Source organism: Anguilla anguilla, chromosome 14 (assembly GCF_013347855.1).
Source record: "Anguilla anguilla isolate fAngAng1 chromosome 14, fAngAng1.pri, whole genome shotgun sequence".
NCBI classification, from domain to species: Eukaryota; Metazoa; Chordata; class Actinopteri; order Anguilliformes; family Anguillidae; genus Anguilla; species Anguilla anguilla.
Window position 1 is genome coordinate 34,893,098 of NC_049214.1, and position 11,708 is coordinate 34,904,805.

The 11,708-nt window shown below is 41.1% G+C and overlaps 2 long non-coding RNA genes across 2 annotated transcripts; both read left to right on the top strand.

Moving 5' to 3' along the window:
• The first annotated feature begins 6,491 nt into the window (after nucleotides 1–6,491).
• On the top strand, nucleotides 6,492–7,791 carry LOC118213212. The gene is made up of 3 exons (XR_004762362.1): nucleotides 6,492–6,597; nucleotides 6,864–6,930; nucleotides 7,090–7,791. It is a non-coding gene; the product is annotated as an uncharacterized LOC118213212 (long non-coding RNA).
• Nucleotides 7,792–9,188: 1,397 nt separating this feature from the next.
• On the top strand, nucleotides 9,189–10,937 carry LOC118212475. The gene is made up of 3 exons (XR_004762240.1): nucleotides 9,189–9,334; nucleotides 9,539–9,614; nucleotides 9,880–10,937. It is a non-coding gene; the product is annotated as an uncharacterized LOC118212475 (long non-coding RNA).
• Nucleotides 10,938–11,708: the final 771 nt, after the last annotated feature.

Sequence of the window (11,708 nt, forward strand, 5' to 3'; positions counted from 1 at the left end):
TGTTTCTGCTTACATTGAGTGTCAATGATGAATTATGTGTGAAGTACTTGTAAAAATAAATATTTGTGACAAACGTTAAAAATCCTCATAATAGTGGAAATGTGATTTATGAAACCTAACTGTAGCTTTTTAATGAATTAGGCACAGTTACAGGTACAGCTAATAAAGGAATCCACACCTGGAAGGTTATGCCAAAATGGTGTCAGACAGAAATGTGACCAAAAACACTGTTAATCTGTGTAAATGTGGAAAACAACACTCACAGGATAATTAATAACCTGGATGCATACAATGGCTCTGCATTTAACATTTCAAATTTTGTTGTGTGGCAAGGTCAAATCTAAATGCTGTTTGTTAAAATGGGAATATTTAGATGGCTTCCGAATTACTGTGAAAATAAGAATCCTGAGCTGTAATGTGTGGTGCAGTCCATAGGGCCTATTCTTGTAAATGAAAATTTTACAAAAAATGTGTAAAAAGCTTTTACACATAATTAAAAAAAAAAAAATCATAAATTTGAATTTGCGTTGGTGAAGGAAAACATATTTTGGCGCATTACAATTTTAACAGAAGTAACAGACAAAAAGTGAAAAAGTTCACGGGGTGAATACTTTCAAAACGTGATGTATCAGGACACTTGCCCTTTTTGATTGTGCTTGTCTGCTCTTCCACAGAGGTGACAAAGAAAATGCTTTTGTTACTATCGCTTAAATTTCTGCATTCTTTTCCAGAAATGAAACATGTTTTGTCAGAGTTTCTGTGGTGTGACATGCAAGTACAGTTTTATAAGAAGTGTAATCCTCCCACTGATTCTGAAGAAGAAGACAGTTTTGTTTTTTTCCTTTGTTTTCCGTGTCTTATCAAAAGTTTTTATTTTTTCACTTCGTTTACTGTGACTGTTCTTAATGTAAATGGAGAAGTTGTGTGCAGACGTGTGTATGGGCCTTTCACAACAATGACATTTCTTTTCAGTTCAGTTCAATTCAGTCTTTTTGTATAGAACTGTCACAAAGACACCTTACAGAGTAGCAAGGCAAGAGACAGAGCAAAAAGAGCAAACAGAGCAAACACCAGGCCTGAACCCCCAAACAGAAAGCAATTGCAGATAGCAGCAAAATGTAAAATATCAAATTTAAAACATTGCGGTTGTTAAGAGCAGATACACATTGAAAAGTAGTAGAAAAGTTCAATACTCAAACAAGCCACAAAACACCACAGGATAACTCAGGGATTTAATATGGGCAGGGGGGGTTTAGGCTGTCAACCCCAAAATCAGTCCACGACAGACCTGGGTCAAATATGTATTTGTTTTCCATTCAAATACCTCTATTGATCTTGCCTGGTGTAATTGAGCCTGCCAAAATGACCAGAAGGCGGGGTTTGCACTTTCTGAGAGTATTTCATTGGTTCCAACTCACCAGACAAGATCAGTAAAGCTTAGAAAAATATTTGAATCCAAAACAAATATGTATTTGACCCAGGTCTGATCCACAACGAGAGCTCTCACTCATTACAATGTTCACCAAAACGCCCTTCAGATCTTCCCATGGGGTTCTAAATTAAGCGCAGGAGCCACAGAGCCCTGTTTGCAGGAAGTGGTCAGTATTCTTTTTTTTCCGGTCTGCCAGGTGGTAGCAGTCTGAAGATTTCCCAACATGTAATGCTGCTTTCGATCAGTAGGGGGAGCCCAGCCTCCAGCACACGTCCCTCTCCTTGTGCGAGTCTTCATTCCAACCACAGTTGCACATCTTGAATTATGCCAAGCTCTTAGTTGTTCTTAATAGACACTTTCAAAGCCCAGTGTCCAATGGTTAATTCATTTAATTTCACATTGCATAAATAATGATTGTACATAGCATGACTAAAGTTTAAATTAATTAGATCAACTAATATTTATAATTACTTCAGACAGATGGTTTCTAAATTGATCATATTATAGCCTGACAAATAAACAGTTCAAAACAAAAGCAAAGCAAAGTCCAACAAGCCAAACCTGCACCATGTTAATTAATCTAAGAGAAAACAAATTAAGCACAAGCTTTCAACAACCTGAACTGATCAAGAGATTCCAGCAGATACCAGTTTGCACAGGCAGCCCCAGGACGCAGCCTGAGTTTAACGCAGGGATGTTGTATCACCCTTGGTTCATGACTCTTATTATTTTATTTTTGGCGACAGCCCAGTCACTCAATTCCGCAATGAAAGTCAACAATGAAAACACTATAAAGCTAGATATTAGATTCTGTCAGGTGAGGACCTGTACTCTATACTTTCTAAACCAGGAATTTATCATAATTTGTTCCTTTATTCAAACAGAATATAGATAAATATACTGTATTGTGAGTAACAGTTGATTATGTTATAAAATGTGCCTTGGAGGAAAATGTTGGTATTTTCCGGCTAATGTGTCGAGGTGGGTATTTCCATTGTTTCTGGTTTCTACAACAGATGACGTGACGCTGTGGTTGACAAATAAATGACTAGACATAATGACTAGACATAATGACTAAACATGTCGACGTCTGTTACGGCTTGTGAGAAATAAACCATTAAGCAAACAGTTACATCATTAGACAGGGACAGAAAAACTTCAAAGCAGGACGTTTGCATAGCTAATGAAGACAAAAACCAAAAACATTTCTTATCATTTGAATGTGTATGAATCTCCAGTTTTGTGATTGACACTTTAGATTTTTGTGAATCACAGACAAGAGTAGCATTTCTATACAATAATTTAGCGTCATCAATTTTGGGGTCTTCACTGTATGTGACCTATAGGGATTTAGACCTGCTTCACAATCATTTCTTTCTGGGGTCCCCATAGGCATTGATTTAGCGCAATCACCTGACTAATGTTACAATCAGTGGTTAATTGCGACCCTATTAAGAGAAAGGTGTCTAAATAACACATGAATGGAACCCTAACATGAACAGGATATAAAACAAAAAAAAAGTGAGTTAACAAGTACACCAATATCCACCTGCTACACTGTTCACAAACAGATTCAATATATTCAGCATAGTTTGCAATTTGTTGGGTACCATCTGTCGGCAGGACACACAAGAGTGTCAGGAGGTGAGCCTGACAAGCTGCCGGTTTCGCTGTGCTGGAATCACGGGGGAATCAGTTCATTGGGATCCGCGTGTGGAATGCACGCCGGGGTAATTGATTGATTGCTGGTTGCACTGGCCGGGAGGCGGTCCAGCTGATTCTCATTGAAATGAGTTAAAGGGCCAGGTAATAAAGAGGGGAGGTAAGAGGCAGAACACAGGAGAGACACTGGATGAATGAACGGGCTTCCTCATGAGAGGATTTTTAGCTTCGGTTTTTTGCTTTTGCTTTCTTTGACGTTTTTTATTTTTGTATGAGTGTGTTGTCTCATCTGTCCGGCGGTGGCTTACTGAAGGACGGTCCCGGAGGAGGAACGCTACACTGGTCCTGTGAGGGGTGACTCTGCACTGGTCCTGAGAGGGGTGACTCTGCACTGGTCCTGAGAGGGGTGACTCTGTGCTGGTCCTGAGAGGGGTGACTCTGTGCTGGTCCTGTGAGGGGTGACTCTGCGCTGGTCCTGAGAGGGGTGACTCTGCGCTGGTCCTGTGAGGGGTGAGACTGCGCTGGTCCTGTGAGGGGTGACTCTGCGCTGGTCCTGAGAGGGGTGACTCTGTGCTGGTCCTGTGAGGGGTGACTCTGCTCTGGTCCTGTGAGGGGTGAGACTGCGCTGGTCCTGTGAGGGGTGAGACTGCGCTGGTCCTGTGAGGGGTGACTCTGCGCTGGTCCTGAGAGGGGTGACTCTGCGCTGGTCCTGTGAGGGGTGACTCTGCGCTGGTCCTGAGAGGGGTGACTCTGCACTGGTCCTGAGAGGGGTGACTCTGCGCTGGTCCTGAGAGGGGTGACTCTGTGCTGGTCCTGTGAGGGGTGACTCTGCTCTGGTCCTGTGAGGGGTGACTCTGCGCTGGTCCTGAGAGGGGTGACTCTGCGCTGGTCCTGTGAGGGGTGAGACTGCGCTGGTCCTGTGAGGGGTGATTCTGTGCTGGTCCTGAGAGGGGTGAGACTGCGCTGGTCCTGTGAGGGGTGACTCTGCGCTGGTCCTGTGAGGGGTGAGACTGCGCTGGTCCTGTGCGGGGTGACTCTGCGCTGGTCCTGAGAGGGGTGACTGTGCTGGTCCCGTGAGGGGTGACTGTGCGCTGGTCCTGTGCGGGGTGACTCTGCGCTGGTCCTGAGAGGGGTGACTGTGCTGGTCCCGTGAGGGTGGTGAACCCAGCGAGTCTACAGCTTGGCAGTACCGGCGATCAGGACCGGGCCAGAGTGCGGGGTGTGGCGGTGCAGTCCGGGGTATAGGCGAAAGCGGACCAGGACTGGAACCAGTGCCTGCTCTCTCCTGTGCAGTGAGATTCTTGCTTGGTGGTCTCTGAGACCAGGTCGGAGCACAGTGTGCAGCAGAGTGTTCCGGGACGCAGCCCAGAAGCCTAGAGACAAAGTATGAATGGGCGGATGGCAGCGTGTTTTAAGTTTGCAGACGACATCACCATCCTGGGTCTCATCTCCAACAACGATGAGACCGCCTACAGAGAGGAGGTCATCGTCTTGGCAACATGGTGCCAGGACAATAACCTCTCTCTCAACGTCTGCAAGACTAAGGAGATGATCGTGGACTTCAGGAAGCGGGGGGGTGGGGGAGGGAGGGACGGAAGCAGTAAGGGGAGCGGTATCACCCCTGCCCTACCGCAAAGCATCTGCTGGTGATAAACCACAGGTGTTGTCTGTCCAGTAGTGATGACATCACATCCTGTCTTACCTGTCTCCATCCAAGGTATATCTGGCCAGAAGATTCTCTTGGCTCCGCCCTCTTAATGAAGGTTTCCGTAGTGACTGATCCTGCTCCGCCACACAGACAGAGGGGCAGACAGGTTTATGAGGTCTGCTGGCTTTCTCACTATCCAGGCAGTCCCGCCCAAAGCAATTGAGTAAGGCGTCCTTGGATCCCACCCTGCTGTTCTCTGTTCACACAGGAGCCGGTGTGTGAGATCACCTCCTGTGTGTTTGGCCCAATCAAAGGCCCAGATTTTGTTTCAGCCACAAAGTTCCATTGTGTTGCATCGCATTCATTTAGCAGTAACTCTTATCCAGAGGGAAGGAACATAATCACTTCCAAGTGAGTCATATAAGTGACAATGCCAGACTTACAACACTCCCAGAAAACTAAGTATCGAGCAATATCAATAAAGCACTTAATGCACGTTAACTGTGTTAACCAAGAGAACGAAATACTAATTATAATAAATACATGGAGGTAACATTCCTAAAAACCTGACATGTAAAATAGGAGTGCTTTGGGTAGGGGAGAGGGGAACCATGATGCATTGTCATCACTGAAATTACTGTCTGTAAAGTTTCAGGATGCTAACTCTTACAAAATACCTGGATTAACCATCAGGCACAAGAACTGACATGTTAAGCTAAACAAATATTTTTGATGACTGTGTGCCATGTGATCGATCCGTTTCAAAAAAGATGTTACAAACACATTTTCAGTCATGTAAGATATTTTGCAATACTAATAAAATCATGAAATCAAGGGAATCATTAACAAAGGAGCCATTTGAGTTGGTTTGCAGTTAAAGGTCCTATTTAACCACTTTTTGAAAACCTTGCATTACATAGAATAAATGCACAATTAATACTTAGGCAGTGTTTAGTATCTTAGGGTGCAAATTCCTGGTTATGTTGCATGTTTCTCATTTGCTACTGTACTTGGCAACAGTGGCAGGAAGTAAAATAGACACTACAATACTACTACAATACAGGCATTTAGCAGACGCTCTTATCCAGAGTGACTTTCACAAGATTTTACATAGCATTTACATTACATCCATTTATACAGTTGGATATGTACTGAAACAATGTAGGATAAGCACCTTGCTCAAGGGTACAACGACAGTGTCCAACCTGGGAACTGAACCTGTGACCTTTCAGTTTACAAGGCCGGTTGCATTATACTACACTGCCACCCATACTATACTATACAGGTTTAACTCAAAACAGTCATTCAGTCATTCTATATTACTCCACTCTGCCTCACCAAATATTTATTGCATCTGGATGCCTGCATTGGTTAAATGTAGTCGGAAATATGTTTCTTTCACATTCTTACCATGCAATGGCTATCATTAACAGCATATTGTTTTGACAGAAAATAATAGAAGTCTGTGGTTCATGGCTATATCACCCTCTCATTTAAAACTATATTTGTATGGCAGCATGCTAATGACGTCTTTTGTCTATGAGAAGTGGAAAAAAAGCCTTTTTCTGGGAAAATTAGCCATCCAGTAAATGAAGGAATTGAGCAATTTGGTTGCGCATTGCACAAGAAACACCCCAATTTGAGAAGCAACCTGCCACGCAATCGCTGTCTCAATATTTAACCGATTACCTCTCAAAACACATACAGTATTGCGTTACTCATTGGCTTTGGGTATAAGAAGACCCGCACACAGGTGTCAATAGCCATTCTGACTTCAGAGCCGCACGCAGGTTTCAACAGCCATTTTGAATTCACCTCTTTTCATTGCCTCCAGAAGAAAAGTTCAACACACAAGGTAATGCTTTCAAATCCTAAATCAACTCTATTTTAAAGATGATGTTGTTATAGGTTGCTCTGCATGATGTTTGCTAAAAGTAGATGTAAATAACATGTGAAAAGTTTGCTGTAAACTAGTATTGCATTGGCCCTTATGCTGTAAACTAGTATTGCATTGGCCCTTATGGTTCAAAAACTTTATATTCTTAATCTGAATACAGGTTTTCATGGCATGCTGAATCAAAATTTTGCTGCGTGGCAATAAAACAATGCATTTTTTTGCAGAAAGATGGAGATTTTGAAGACTGCACTATTTCTTCTTTTGATTGTGACAGCAGTGGCATCAAAACCAGTAAGAAACATTCAGTTTTCAAATTGAAAATGATAGCCTTGGGGAACAAATTCTGGTCACTTCTCGAACTTCTCTAGTTTGCATTAAATTCCCTTAAAGAAATGTCAGCTCATATGGCAATTATTCAAGTGTTTTGACTGGTTGATATCTCATTGGCAGGCTGGTCGGCGTGGTTACCTAATCAGGCAACGTAGAAGCAGTAGCTCAGAGTCAGACTCCTCAGCGTCAGACTCCTCAGATTCCTCTGCATCCGATTCATCAGAGGAGGCAACAACAGCTCAGCCAACGACAGCTGCAAGCCTCATCGATGAGACAACCACCCAAGCAGTCACAACCACACCTCCAAGCACATCTACCGTGATCACTAAATGTTTCACTGTGGATATTTCAATCTCTCCTTCAACCGTAACCCCTGACAACCGTGGGGATAACCTGCAAGCACTTTAATTAAGTTAGTGCTTTATCAGGTTTGATTAGCCATGTTGATATAACTGCTTCTTTTCACAAGTTTGTGGAAATGTAAGTTCACAGCTTCTACCAAATGCAGATTGAATCAAGTCCATAATTAGTAGTTAATTTTAGACTGCTTTGTCCATTTGAAATATATTTGAAGCTTTTGAAAGAATTTCTGAAAATGAAGCAGTAGCAAATGTTCTGTCATCATAAATCACCAAGGCCCCCTTTTCCCATTTCATTACATAGATGCCTTTGAAGGGTTATTACTCTGTTATCAGGCTGTAAAGGATAGGAGGTTGAGAACAAATGTATGAATGTGCTGTTTGTCACATACTTGGGGAAAAACCCTCTTGCCTTCTGTGTGAAGTTGCAGCCCATTAAAGTCTCTTACAGTCAGATCCACAATGGTATCCTTTGTGTTTTTTTGTGTTTTGTGCGAGTGAAATGGTTTCCCTGAAAACAGGAGCAACAGACAGAAACAAGATTTACTGGCTCCTAAAATAAGCAAAGGTCAAACTATCATCAGATCCTATAACTTATGAAAAATGAGAAAACAAAATTTAGAAATATTAACAAATATTAGACAGCAGCATTGGTTTTGTTATTTTAATTCCAAAAAAAAAAAAAAAAAGTGTGTAGCATGTGCATGTAGCCAAAACGTGTGTAGCTTAGTTTTTCTTTTAAGCTGGAACAAAAACCTTAAAAATTAATTCACTTCCGGCCCCATTTCAATTCTGAACTGGCAAAAGCATAAAAATACAGTAAAATCTGGGATGAAGTACCAATGGAAGGTGTCGGGGTGGGGTTGGCAGGGGAGCCCGGAAGCAGCTTTAAGGTGTATAGGTCTTCAGCCTGCTGAAACAATCCTGTCCAAATTTCCCAATCCAATCCACCCGATCTTACACCACTCCTATTGCCCATTATCCCTACCATTTCTATCCCACCCCCAGTGGAATATTTTTGGCCAGCATTTGATTACTTTTTTTAATACAGATTGACTGGTTGGCATCACTGTGTGTGTTTACTGTCTGTAAGGATCAGAGCTGCTAACTCTTACAAAATCCTTGGTTTCACCATCAGGCACAGTAATATACACATGAATTTCAACAGATACGTCTGCCAAAGGCATGCCCTGTGATTGATCAATTGTAGATGCTATGAATCCAGATGTAGTCACGTGAGAAACTGTGAAAATCACAACAGCAGTCCCAAAAATCACATTTTTTAAAACAAAAATCAGGTCACTTAGTTCACAGTTCATGACACAATGATACAAAAGTTGGATCAAATATGTGAATTGCATTACACAAGTGCATAGTCTGCATCTAGTGCCTAAGGGTGTGACATCCTGCTTATGTTGTGGCTTTCTTGTTTGCTGCTTGGTAACGGTTGCAAAAGGTTTGTTGCAAGTATGTAAACTGAGACATTAGCACAATATGAGTTTAACAAGTTTAATTTAAAAAGTAAATAGATCAGTAATTTCACCAGCATCGAATCTCTACTGCGACTGAACACCTCAGTTGTTTGAACGGCATCTGAAATAAATCTTGTTTTCGCATTCTCAAAAGACAATGGCTCAGCAAAAGCATCTTGTTTTAACAAAAGATTAACATACTCTTCATAATCCCATGGCTTAACACTTCCCCATTTAAAGCTGCATTTGTGTAGCTGCATACTAATAGGAATTATTATTTTTTTAATTCTGAAAAAGTAGACACATGGTAATTGAGAGAATGATTAATTGTAAGGTGACCATTGCACAAGATACATACTCATTTGAGAAGCGATATCTGGCTCGATTGGTATCTAAGCATTTAACGGATTAACAATCCAAACACATTACGTTTTACTCATGGGTATAAATAAGACCTGCTCATAGATTTCAACAGCCAATTTCGATATCGCCTTTCGTTGCATTCCGAAGACGAGAAATTAAACGACACTCAAGGTAAGGCCTTCAACTTCCAAATCAACTTTATTTTATAGGCAATGTTGTTATTGAAACAGAATGACTGGGTAATACTGTCTTTTGAATAACTAAAAGTGAATGTAAGTTATGTGTGAAGGGTATATGTGAGTTGGTTGTAATATTGTGTTACATTCGCCCTCTTGGTACAATATCTTACTTTCTGAACAATGCATCTTTTTACAGAAAGATACAAGAGATGGAGATTTTGAAGACAGCACTATTTCTTCTTTTGATTGTCACAATGGTGACTTCAAAACCAGTAAGATTCATTTTATTTCATAATTGAAATGTTGGCTATTGGGAACATATTCTTTTGGTCCCTCCAGTTTCTCTACCTGGTATTAAATTCCCCTTCAAAATGAAATCTCAGTTATAACAGATTTTCTCTTTGGAAAATTAAGTAAACATAAAATACAGTAAATGAAAGTAAATAAAACTCAACCAACATATTTCAATTGAAATTTGCAATTGATCATGTCAATTGATCAAGTCAGTTAAAATGCTTTTATTTGTTGATATCTCAGTTTGGATGGCGTCGTCCCCCAGTCAAACATCACGGAGGCCACCATGGAGGCATTCATGGAGGCTTTCATAAAGGCCATCATGGAGGCTTTCATAAAGGCCATCATGGAGGTCATAGCTCAGATTCCTCTGAATCGTCCGAATCGTCCGAATCCTCTGCATCTGATTCTTCTGAGGAGACCAGAATCATTCCGACAAAGGCTCCGCCAACCCCAAAAAGAACAACAGCCGCACCAATCCCTACTAAGACCCCTGCTGTCAAGACCACTGCTGCTGTCAAAACCACCCGTGCTGTCACAACCACCCCTGCTGTCAAGACCACTGCTGCTGTCACAACCACCCATGCTGTCACAACCACCCCTGCTGTCAAGACCACTGCTGCTGTCACAACCACCCCTGCTGTCAAGACCACTGCTGCTGTCACAACCACCCCTGCTGTCAAGACCACTGCTGCTGTCACAACCACCCCTGCTGTCACTTCCAAGAGAGGGGATAGCAGTATTATTTTAACGACTTCTAAGTAGTTTTGATATACCATGCTGGTAAACACGGCTTGACATTGATTCTTGTCTTACATCTGTCATTTATGTGTTTCTGATCATTGAAACAATACCTGAGCGATGTCTTTAGCTGTAATAGGCCTGCAAAAAAAATTAAATGTCTGCAAAATTTAAGTACAAATGTGGTTGAATCCAGTCCATAATCATTTGTTTATTTTATCACATTTAATGTCTTTGCCTGTTTAAAATATACTTTAAATTTTCTGAGCAAAAAACATAAAACTATAGGAGAATGTCGTTTTGGCATTTCAGGCTGTGGGCCCTTAAGAGCTATATTTTTAAAGACTTGTTAGTCCAGCTGAACACATCTGAAGGGTTACTGTAATAGATGTCAATCTGTCAATGCAGAAAAGTAATGTGCAAATGTGCTTCTTTGATCTACGTAGTGTTTTGTGTTAGGATCCACCACTGAAACTGTCCTTCTTGGGCACTGTCATTTTTGCCTTCTGTATTTGCTTGTTAAATTAAAGTCAAATTAAAGTCTCTTACAGGCACCTACACACTGATGTGTTGTGTGTTCTTTGTGTAAGTAAAACTGTTAGGCCTTAAAATGGGAGGTACTGGGCAAGTATGAAACTATCACTAACTCTTACAATGTGAAAAAAGAAGGAGAAGAAACATAAATATATTAAAATAAAAACAAAAAATTCTTATCAGATAGCCATGTTACTGCTCTTGTTTTAATTTTAAAAATGTAAGATTTTCCATACGCCCCCTTGCATTAACTTAAGCACTAAAATGTTCCTTCCAATCTAAATCATTTCCTGTCTATTTCAGTTTTCACCAGACAAGAACCTCATTTCAGTAGCGATAATTATGGGTGTCAGACTCTGTGTTTGTTTTGTGGTATATTGCGCATGAACTCAATGGATAATTTCAAGGTAATCTGGAAGGCGTGGAACCTGAAACAGTGCTGTGTGCATGCGTGTGTGCGTGTCTGTGTGTGCATGGGCATTTGTGCCTGTGTGTGTCATACTTGTATTCAAACATTCAAATCCAAGACTTAACCACGTTAAGCATCATATTAGTATATGTTCTCTCATTGTGTTCAGTGGGCGCTATAAGAAAGATGCCTTACATTGTGAGAATGGCTTAAGGGAGAATACAAAGGAAACAGCTTTTATTAGGACACATCCAGGATGCAGCACTGATATAAACTTGGTGGTGCTCCAAATACAACATTAGTGTTATTAAAAACCTTATATCTACATTTTTTCATAATTTTGTTTTTTATGTACATTCTCAGTTCTCATTGAGCTCCAGGGAGTGTC